Source organism: Notamacropus eugenii, chromosome 2 (assembly GCF_028372415.1).
Source record: "Notamacropus eugenii isolate mMacEug1 chromosome 2, mMacEug1.pri_v2, whole genome shotgun sequence".
In the NCBI taxonomy this organism is placed as follows: domain Eukaryota; kingdom Metazoa; phylum Chordata; class Mammalia; order Diprotodontia; family Macropodidae; genus Notamacropus; species Notamacropus eugenii.
In genome coordinates, this window is record NC_092873.1 from 177,095,482 (window position 1) to 177,107,669 (window position 12,188).

Below are 12,188 nucleotides of genomic sequence, written 5' to 3' on the forward strand. Positions count from 1 at the left end.
AAAGAATTACGTGGCTATTTGAAATCACCCATATGACTAATTAAAAAAAAAACCCTCTCTCTTTGTTTGGCACCACATTGACTAAGCTATTAACGAGAAGTTGTGGGCACAAAATTGCAGTTAAAGAGCACACTTTTTAAACATTTGCATAATAACTCAAAGTGAGATATACACCAGTAATCAGAAACAATATTTCTAAAAGCTCTTTATTAATTCTGAGTTTAAACTAATCAATCAGTAAGCATTTATTAACAATCTACTATATGCCAGGCACTATGATGGCTGCTAAATAAAGACTTCAGTCAAAATATTATTTAGGAGTGACTTTTGTGTGTGGCATATTATTATATATTCTTAGAAATGACAACTTAAATAAGGAAACATCCAAATTTTCCTAAAGAATTTTGTATGGACATTTTAATTACCCCCCCATCCCATCATTATGTAATCTAGAACCTCAGCTTTCCCTAAATATAGCCTACAGATATGTGATTCTGTAAGACTTTGCTGAATACAGTCTCATTAAAAATGAAATGCAAGCTTTGGGTTTAAGACTTTAAAGTTCAATCCATTTTGTTACATGCTAATAATTTCCTTCTAACAAAATGAAAAATTTTGCAAGACAAATTCCTCCTCTTCTATAGTTCTTGTGGTCTATAGCATCTGTTTCAATTTAATCTAACCCAAATTAACTCAGCAATTAAGTACTTGATGTTCAAGACACTGTGTTTCTGGCATACAAAGACAAAATGAAGGTCCCTTCCCTTAGGGGCCTTACCTTTTGACACAGCATGTCCACAGGTAAGCAAATTCAAAATATATACAAGGGAATTTCAAGAGAGACAGAGGGTTGATAAGTAGTGGTAACAAGAAGGCCATTGTCTAGCAGGCAGCATTTGAGTTATACTTTAAAGGAATAATTTTAAACCTTTTGTGTGTGTCTCTTGGACACCATTAGTCATCTAGTGAAGTCCATGGACACCTCTTCAGAATAATGTTTGGTTTTTTTAAAAATTCTTAATGGAAGGATATGCTAAATTTCAGTTAGAGTTAGTGAAAATGAAGATATAATACTTTTCCCCACCAAGTTCATGAATTTCTTGAAATTTAGCCATAGAATCCTTAGGACATGAACCCCAGTTTAAGAACTCCTGGTTTTAAGGAAGATGAAGGTAAGGAAGAAATGAATTCCAGAGATCAGAGACCATTTGTTCAAAGGTGCAGATGAGTGAGATGGGATTCCATGTATGGGGTATAGGTGGCAGGTCAGTTTGACTGGAAAGGAGAGTGCAACAAAGGGAGAAATATGAAAAAATCTGGAAAGACATGTGGGATTCAGATTGTAGAAGGCATTAAATGCCAAAACACAGAAATTTGTTTTATTTTAGAAACAATCAGAAGCCATTGGAGGTGAGTTTTTTTTTGAGGCTGTAGTGTCAGATCTGTCATGTAGAAATATCAATTTGGTAGCTGGATTGGAAAATTTGGAAAAATGGATTAGAGAGGAGAGAAAATGGAATTAGAGAAACAAAGTGGGTGGCTACTGCAATAGTCCAGGTGAGAGGTGATGAGGACATGAGCTACAGCAGAAACTATGTAAGTGAACAGATGTAAGATTGGGACTAATGAGATCTGACAGGAGGTTAAGAAAGAGGGAAGAATCAGTAATGACATCAAGAGGATCACTAAAAGGATGACACTGCCATAAGCCAGAAGAAGGAAACAGAAGAGGGATGAATTTTGGGAAAAATACTGGACCGTAAATGTCTGCACTGAACATTTTGTGGTACTTCTCCATTCGAAAATGCTTAGGTTCCATGTGAAATTTCTTCTACCTCCAGCCCTCAAATCAATTATATTGTAATAAATCTTACAACCATTCTTAGAGTCCCATTGGGGAAAAAAATGACTGTATATATCACTCCTTGTTCTACTCGCCTTCCATTACCTTGTTCCTCAGCCTAGACAAAGGCTCACCATATTGGTGCTAGAGGGGTGGGGAACAGGTGGCCTTGAGGTCACATGAGGGACATGCCTAGAAAGGAAGCTGGGATGGGCCAGAGAATAAAAGGGGAAGAAAACCCTCAAGTAATATTTTTATATGTGGAACAGGAAAAAGAAGGGTGCATTCCTTTAAGTTAATAAAAATCCTACAGAACATGGGTCCTTGTCCTCTGAATGTGACATTCTTTCTGTTTACCTTGGAACCAATGAAAACCTGTGGTTGGAAATTGCTTGTTAAGGTCACCCTTCCTCTAGTTTCTGAAAGTGCACAAGTGCAGAACTCCCTTTCCTTGTAGCCAAGTTTTGATCTTTATTTTACAGTATGTTCCCCTTCCCCTAAAACTGTTCTTAAATAGTTTCTAATTCCTCCTTTTTGGAGGATTCAAAAAAAAAGCAACTCTCCCTAAAGAAGGAAATTTATGCTTGTGCGTTTAGTACTTAAGGAAGAAGACTGACAGTGTCATTTTAATGTATTCTGATTCACATCAGTCATCTGTATACACTGACATCTTCCTACATTAAAAATACATTTTTTTGTGACTAGGACCAGCAAAACGAGGAATGAATTTAAAGGGAATTTTTTTGTTTTTTTTTTTTAAAGAAAAGTGTTAAGAATTTATAGGCCAAAGGGCAATATAAGATAGAGAATAAATCACAGGAGAAGGCAAATGCTCAGTTTATTTTTGTTACAGTGACAATTTCACACATTTCTTAATGTTTTAAAATAATTAGTAGGTGAATAATCCTTTTTTCCCCTATAAACTGCCACTAATGATGTCAGGATTCTTAATCAACCAAAATAACTTTACAGAAGTTTCTAATATAATCATATATAATATTATGTAAAACGTAGGTTTTTGGTTTTGCTTTTGAACTTGCACAAGCTGGAAGTTCAGTGGTAGCTCACAGCCTGGCACCACTGTTGATCATCAAGGCAGCTTTGACCTAGTCTGTTTCCAGCCTAGTTTGGTTTGCAGCATTGAAGTAGCCTAATGGCTCCCCTTTCTTAAGGGCTCACTGTACTGGTGTGAAAGGGGTGAGGAAACTGTGGCCTCCTTCCCCCTCCCTGTAGCTAGACAGTGCAGACACCCAGCTGGTTTTAGCTCTACTGAAGCTTGAAACTCCTGATTTAGTTGGTCCACTAGCCTCAGCTTCCCTGGTAGTAGGGACTACAGGTATGCACTGCCACTTCTGTCATAAAATACAGTCTTGAAAGAGAACTGATTGTTTACAATTAGGATTACATAAGGCTAAGTAATCAAATTGTTCCTGATAACTAAAGTGTATGTAAGGAGGATTTTGTTATCCTTTTAGAGTTTAGTTTCTCAGGATCCATGGCCATCAGAATGTCTAGTTTCTAGGTATTAGGTAATAACTCCCAGAGTAATCTCAAGAATCCTAGATAGTATTTCCCAAAATCATAGTGACAGACAGTCCTACTGAGGCTATGCCAATGAGATAAGGAGTGACATAATGTAATATTTACTATGCTTGCACAGAATGACGATATTTCTAAAGTTAACTTGTGAGTTTAATGCTGGCAAGGTACCTTCTTTGTCTGTTGCCTTATAAAGCAGGTAGGCACTGGCCAATGAGTGGGGAAAAACCATGGAGAATTCCTAGGGGTAAACCATGGCAAACTCATAGGGAAATCTGTGTATGCCTCAATTGGCCCCCAATGAGGCTTGAGGGGATTTAGAGAAGAGCACAAGTGTGCCTGTCTTGATTGACCCCATTAAGACGTAGGGGTAGTTGTCCCTCCTTTTTGCTGGCCTTTGCAAGAAGAGTGATTAGGGAATGCTGTAGGAGCAGGTTCTCCCAGCAACCTCCAAAGGTGTCTGACTGACCAGATCAAGAGTGAACCTGTTAGAGCCCGGAGACTGAAACCTCCAATGTCTCCTGTGTGTTATCTGAGAAACATAAGGACCCTGATATTTTAATTTAATAATGACATCTATAATGTGCTTTAAGATGTATAAAAACTTCTTTTTTCAACATGGCTAATATGAAATATGTTTTGCATGACTTCACATGTGTAATTGATATTATATTGCTTGCCTCCTCAGAGAGTGGGGGAGGGGCAGGAGAATTTGGAACTCAAAATTTTGAAAAAACTCAAAATTCTAAAACACAATTGGGAAATATTTAATAAAATAAATATATTTAAAATAAAATTAAAATTAAAAAAAATTATAAAAAATTCTTTTAACAGAACAAACCTGTGAGGTAAGTAGCAGAAGCATTATTTTTCTCTACTATGTAGAGAGGAAAACTGAGTCTTAGAGAAGTGCTTTTGCCAAGATTGCAATGTTAGTAAATGACAGAGCTCGGGAATTGAATGCAGACAACAATTCCAAGTCTAGTGCATTTTTATTTATATGATATAGTAGTCTAATATACTTTCACAAACAGTTGGTAGTGGTAAGTCTGGATGAACTGAGTGAAAGGGCAGAGGTGAATCATATGCTGCTAAATGTTAAACAGAAGTGTGGGGAGGGAAAGGCAGAAATGTAATTAGTACCTACTTTTGAGTTTAATCTGTATTACTAATACTCTTAAATCTAGACAATCACCAAAACAATAAATTAACCCTGATTTGTAACTTGCTAGGTTAAATTAAATGTAGGTATACATTTGTAGGTATAAATTAAATAATTGATCACCCTTTGGTGCCTGCTGGTCATAGTACAATCCTGGCTGTGGTGCAAGGAACCAGGCCAAAGTATCTTTCAGAGCTGGGAAAGGAACATCTCAGGTGACAAGGGAATTGCTCTCTGACAATCGGGAGACTATGAAAAAAAGAGTAAATTCAAATTGCCCTAAAAATAGGATACTGCCCATCAGTGGTTGGAAAGGCAAAAAACAAGCAAACAAAGCAGATATCTAGCTGGTTAGCAGCTAGTTTGGTTAGCAAAGGGATACCTTGAGAATTTTATCAAACTTATCATTTAATTTTGGTCTCTGCTCAGTATTGACTGACTCATTACTAATGGATCCTAATCAACAGTCAGCTGTATATTTAGTCTTATCTTGTGGACAGGTAATTACTTAAAACACACTAAACTGTCTTCATCTTGTTTTATGTTTTGCTTTTAGAAGTAGCTTGAGAGAGGATAATCTTTACTTGAGAGAGACATAAATACTTTTTCCTCAGACCAGTTGGAGAAAGAGTGGAGATGAGATAACATTCACCACTCTTTGGTTTTTCTCAAGCTGATATGGTTGTATAATTTTGCGTTGAGAAGCTATGCAATAGTACAGTTTGGGGCTAAAATGTAGAGTTAAGTTGAATTACATTAATAAAAAATGTACTAAATGCCTACTGACATACAAGGCTAGGCACTAAGGGAGGCCATGAAAAAAAAAATAGTCCTTACCCTGAAATGACTTCATAGCAGGAGTGGAGCTGGAGGTGTAATGCCAGTGAGATACCCCTAGCAGCCACTATGAACATGCACGTATATTTCCAGGGTAAATTCACAAAATATAAATAACGCACTTCCTCAAAGGCAAAACATTTATTCAGATATCTGAAAAGCTAATTCCACCATGGTAACAAAGAAGCTTATACACATCACCAATCCATGGAGCACTGACATCAAGATGTCTCTCTACTGGGCCTCCCCACAAACAAGCTCCCTTAGCCAAAATCTTCCCTCTCTCACTTATGCTAGCTGCCCTCCCTCAGCTCTGCCTCACTCTCACTTCGTGCTCAACCTGTTTGCCAAGCCCCTCTCACCATGCCATGTGACTCAGGCTCTGTGTGGCTCAGGCTCCATCACAGTGGTCAGCTGGGTCTGAGCTCAAAGCAGATCACATAGGTCTCTTAATGGGCAGGAAAGATCTTCCCATTCCATGAACATTACAGGTACTTTATATTATGTAGATGTACACATGTAGAGAAATTCAAGATAATTTGAGGAGAAATAAATTAGTAACAATAGAGGGGATCATGAAGTGTTTTGTGTAATAAAGACTACTTTTGCTATAACTTGAAAGAAGTTAAAGCTTCTGTGAGTCAGAAGGAAAGCGGGAGCATGCTTGAAGCTTGGAGGATGGGAATACAGGAGGGAACAGTAAATGTTGAGCTTTGAAAACTACCAAGAGGACATTTTGTCTGGAAAGTAGAATGTGCGAAGGAGATTAAAATGAAACATCTGGAAAGGTAGGTAAGTCAGAATCTGATTATGGAGGGATTTAAATGTCAGACTAAGGAAGGTTATTCTAGCGGTAATGGAAAGGCATTGAAAGTTTTTGAGCAAGGGAATGACTTGGTCAGACATATTTTAGAAAAATTTGTTTCACAGTTGTGTGGAGGATAGATAGAAAAGGGGAGGGACTAGAAGCAAGGAGTCCCAATAGAAGACTATTGTCCTAGGAAAAAGGAAATGAAAATTTGAATTAGGCCCATGTCAGTTTAGGAAGAGATGGAGATGTGAAAGGTGTGGTGGAAGTAGATAAAACAAGACTAACCAACTGCGTGGATACAGGGGCAAGGAGAGGGGAAAGTAAACGATAGTGCCAAGGTTATGAATCTAGGCTTTTAGATGGATAGTTGTACCATTAATACAAATGGGGAAGTTTTGAGGAGTTACTTTTGTATTTTTTCAGCTTGTGATGCTTATGAGACATCTAGGTGGTATTATTCAGTAAACAACTGGTGATAAGGAGATTAAGAGCTATTAGTTATGAGATATTAGATTTGGAATTCAACTTAATGGAGATGAAAATTGAACCCATGGACATTGATGAGATCAGAGAGAGAAGAGGACTCATGACAGAGCCTTAGTGGGCAAGACATGGATGATGATCCAGCAAAGGAAACAAAGAGGGCTAGGTTAATAAACTGTCACAGAGGAGGAGCAGAGTTAAGAGGGTGGAGTGAAATCAGTATTTTTCTGAGCTCTAGAGATACATCCCTTCCTAAAAATGCTTTAAATTAGAAATTTAAATTTCTAGGCAAGAAAGCCAACTAAAAGTTATAAATAAGCCATTTTTCTAATTTGGAGAAGCTTAGAAATACACACACACACACGTATATATATATATATATTTTAGATATCATCCCCTTCCTACTCAACTTGCTGTGTGCCCTCTGTCTATAAATATATATGTGTGTGTATATATATATATATAAAATCCCTCCAACTACCCAAATACTGAGAAAAGTCTCAAGAGTTACAAATATTATCTTTCCATGTAGGAATGTAAACAGTTCAACTTTAGTAAGCCCCTTATGGTTTCTCTTTCCTGTTTACCTTTTCATGTTTCTCTTGATTCTTGTGTTTGAAAGTCAGATTTTCTAATTCAGCTCTGGTCTTTTCATCAAGAATGCTTGAAATTTCTCTATTTCATTGAACAACTATTTTTTCCCCTAAAGTATCATACTCAGTTTTTCTGGGTACGTGATTCTTGGTTTTAATCCCAGTTCCTTTGACTTCTGTAATATATCCCAAGCCCTTCGATCCCTTAATGCAGAAGCTGCTAGATCTTGTGTTATCCTGATTGTATTTCCACAATACTCAAATTGTTTCTTTCCAGCTGCTTGCAATATTTTCTCCTTGACCTGAGAACTCTGGAATTTGGCTACAATATTCCTAGGAGTTTTCCTTTTGGGATCTCTTTCAGGAGGTGATTGGTGTATTCTTTCAATATTTATTTTGCCCTCTGGTTCTAGAATATGAGGGCAGTTTTCCTTGATAATTTCATGAAAGATGATGTTTAGGTTCTTTTATTTGATCATGACTTTCAGGTAGTCCCATAATTTTAAAATTTCTCTCCTGGATCTATTTTCCAGGTCAGTTGTTTTTCCAATGAGATATATCACATTGCTATTTTTTCATTCCTTCGATTTTGTTTTATAACTTCTTGATTTTTCATAAAGTCATTAGCTTCCATCTGCTCAATTCTAATCTTTAAGGAATTATTTTCTTCAGTGAGCTTTTGGACCTCCTTTTACATCTGGCCAATTCTGCTTTTTAGGGCACTCTTCTCTTCATTGGCTTTTTGGATCTCTTTTGCCATTTGGATTAGTCTATTTTTTAAAGTGTTATTTCCTTCAGCATTTTTTGGGTCTCCTTTAGCAAACTGTTGACTAGTTTTTTATGATTTTCTTGCATCATTCTCATTTTTCTTCCCAATTTTTTCCTCCATCTCTCTTACTTGATTTTCAAAATCCCCTTTTGAGCTCTTCCATGGCCTGAGACCATTGTATATTTTTTTTGGAGGCTTTAGATGTAGAAGCCTTGACTTTGATGTCTTCTTCTGATGGTATGTTTTGTTCTTCCTCATCCAAACAGATGGAAGAAAATACCTTTTTGCCAAGAAAGTAACCTACTATAGTCTTGGTTTTTTCCCCCTTTTTTGGGCGTTTACTTGAATTTTGAGTCCTTTGTCAAGTGAAGGGTGTACTCTAGGGACCTATAAGTTCTTAGTTCCTCCAAGGTGGCACAATCAAGGGAGAGGAGTTTACTCCTCTCCTGGCCTACACACTGGTTGTGGAGCAACCACAAGCTTTTCTGCCTAGGATCTGCAAGTAGGATTCTGTCTCTAGAGCCTCCACCAACTGCACCATGCCAGTGCTCCTCCTCACCCCAGGACTCCACTCAAAACTGAGACCCAGATCTGCTGCTGGATTCCCCCAGGGTCTTTAAGCCCAGCTGCTGCTGCTGCAGTGGTGGTTGCTGCCCTGGGCCTGGGGCTGTGGCCGAACCCTGTTCCCTTCTTACCCACGTAAAAGAGCTTTCTCATTGAACTTTGAAGCTGTCTTTGATGTTTGTGGGTTGAGTAATCTGGGAACCACAGCTACTACCTGTGATTCCACACCCTGAAGCTTGCTCCAGTCCTGCTGTGCCTCATGGCCAAGGCTGGGCTATGCTCTCCTCTGAGCCTAGTGAAATTGACCTTTTCTGTTGGCCTTCCTGGCTGTCTTGGACTGGAAATCTCTTTCATTGTGTTATTTTGTGGCTTCTGCTGCTCTAGAATTTGTTTAGAGTAAGTTTTTACAGATATTTTATGGGCTATGGGGGTAGAGCTAGAGCAGGTCCAACCTTCTACTCTGCTATCTTGGCTCTGCCCCCCAGAAGCTTAGAAATATCAAAAGGGAGATCTGCAGATATTGGGGTGGAGGTTGACCAGAAACCTGTAGTGGGGCAGAAGCAGCACCGGTCATAGTGGCAACCCTGGGTTATGACAGAGGCAGGAGAAGTAGAGAGCAGCCCAACACCCAAGGATAGTAAGGGATTATACACCTGGTGAGAAAGAGATCCCAAGGGACTTCCAGAAGAAGGAAGAATTGCAGCTGGCAGCTCTGTCACCCATTACTCAGTTCTAGATCTCAGTTCCAGGGCAAAGAGAAAAGTAGTCAAGATTATAAGGGAGCAGAGGCCCTACCAGAGTAAGGATCAGGGCATAGACCAGAAGGCCAGTGACTAGATCTCTTCCCAGGTCACATCATGTTGGAAGTACCAAAAACTTAAACCCCTCATCCCCTCATTGAATTGTAAAAGCAGCAGAAGGGCACAAAAGACAAAGTCTTAGATCAGATATTCCTCCTACCCTAAGAGGTGAGCTGGTCCCAACTCTAACATAAAGTCAAAAGTCAAGAAATAAGCTGGAAAAATGATTTTTAAAAACCCCAACAAAAAAGTAACCTTACCATAAAAAGTTACTGCAGCAACAGGGAAACTCAACACAAACTCAAAAGAAGATAACGACTTAAAAACATCTATAAGCAAAGCCACAAAGAAAGATACAGATTAGACACAAGCACAACAACAATTCCCAGAAGATCTAAAGAAAGAGAAAAAAAGAGCAAAAGATTCTAAAAATCACATAAGAGCAGTGAAGGAAAAATTGGGAAAAGAAATGAGAGCCATGCAAGAAAATTATGAAAAGAGCTTGGTAAATAGTTTGGTAAAAGAGGCACAAAACTACTGAAAAAAACCCAATTCCTTAACCATCAGAATTGTTCAAATTGTAAAAGAGGTACAATATACACACATGCACATGCACATACACACACACAGTGTTCCTGAAGCCAAGAGAAGAGTATATTCTGGAAGAGGGATTAGTCAACAAAGTCAATGACCACAGAGAGGTCAAGAAGGATTCTAAAAGAGATCCAGGAGTTAAGAGATTAATTGTAAACTCAGAGATAACAATTTCAGTTGAATGGTGGCTGTTTCCAACTCTAAGCATCAATGTCTTAGTTATATACTTGACTCCTTTTTACTTTTTCAATGATAAATTTGATTTTTATATTATTTTTTTCCAGATATTCTAGCACTGTTCCCTACCTTCCTCCATCATCAGCATTTCTTTGCACCAACAAAGGAAGTTAAAAATAATTGACTAACCCAGGAATCATATCTAACAGTATATGAATATTTAGTATCCATAATGCCCCACCTCTTCAAGAAAAGCACAGAGATAGATTTTCTCATCTCATCTACAGGGTAAAGATTGTATAATTTGCAGTATTCAGTTCTATTTTAGTGTTCTCTTCATTGCATTATTTAATCATCATAAACACTGGCTTCTAATTTCTGAGTTCCTTGATGCAAAGACCTTCTGGTCCTGGTGATATTTTGAAGATGAAATCTCTGATGAATCTGCTCAGGATCTCAGGTGGAGAGGGGTTCTTTTCAGTACATGCTTTCTAGTTCCTTTGACTCCCTAAAGCTTGACAATCCAGATGTGGAGAGAATGTTCTTAAATACACAACTGTGACATCTGCATCATAAGTGAAGTTGTTCATATTTCTAATTTGTACTCATTTAAAACTATTCAAATGGCAATACAAAAAAGAAAGCATACAACTTTAGTCATTGTTTTTCACTATGCATTGTAGAGGACATAATTCACACTTTCCAAAGTGTCATTAGTATTTAACATAATAGTCAATGAGAAGCCTGGAGATAATCAAGTGAGGTCCATTTTCCTAACAACCTAGAACAACTTCATTTCAAAGAAATAATGGGGAAAGTATTCAAATCAATTAATGGTTATTTGGCAGCCCTCAGGTAAAAGTTGACCTCTTCCTGACAAAGCCTAAACTCTTTCACAATACAAACAATTGCCTTAAAGGAAGATTTTTAGGGGAAAGGATAAATGGTTCACATTTTTAGTTATAGCCCTATTCACAGGATTTTTTATGTAAGCATTGACTTTCCCTTGCTTGACAATCAATCAAAGCTATTTATTGAACACCTATGCCCAAGATGCTTTGGTTTTGTTCATTACCTGCTATAAAAAGGGACATAACTTGACATTGCTTACCTGACATATTAGAAATGAAAACTACTGAGTTCTATTGGAGTCTGAGGCTGCTTTCTCAAGAGTCATAGAATTATAAGTAATAAGCTCTCTGTCACTGGAGATATTCAAGACAAAGATGGACAACCACTAGCCAACAAATTTCTAGAAAGGATTCATGCTTTGAACAGGGAACTGAAGTATATGATAGTCCAAGACCTTTCTAACACCAAACCACAAGTACTTTACAATTTAATCTCATAGATAGCTATTTACCCAGTACTTGGACCCTCCCTACATTTCCATTCTTCTAACATGATCTGGCTATGTTGCCTGCTTGCAGTTCCTCAAATATAACACTAAGAACATGATATCACTTAAGATTATTGGGAGCATCACATGTGATAACATATGCTAAGGGCTTTGTAAACCTTAAAGTGCCATATAAAGGTATTTTAGAATGTAAGCCACTTGAGGGAAGGGTTGTATTTATATCTCCAGATCTATTACTAGACACTAGTATACAGTGTCTAGTACTAGACTAGAAAGACCAGACCTGTCAGGCATTATTAAATTCAAGTCCTTCCATTTACATTTGCTTATGAATTTAATTTGAATTAAGACAGGATTATGTATCTAGAGTTAGAAGGGACCTCGGAAGCCATCTCATCTATCCCTACTCAATTTACAAATGAGGAAACTGAGGCCCAGAGAAGTTGAATGATTTGCCTAAAGTCATACAGGTAGTTAAGTGTCAGAGGCTGGATAAGAACCATGGTTTTCTGATATCTAAGTTAGTGATCTTCCTACATCCCTCTGTGAAGCCTGTCCTTGGAGCCTTTCAAGCTTGGTAGGCACATGTGATCTACTGGTTTGTTTTTGAGAGCCCAGGTGACATGCTCTGGTTACATAGCATGTTGGGGAATTGG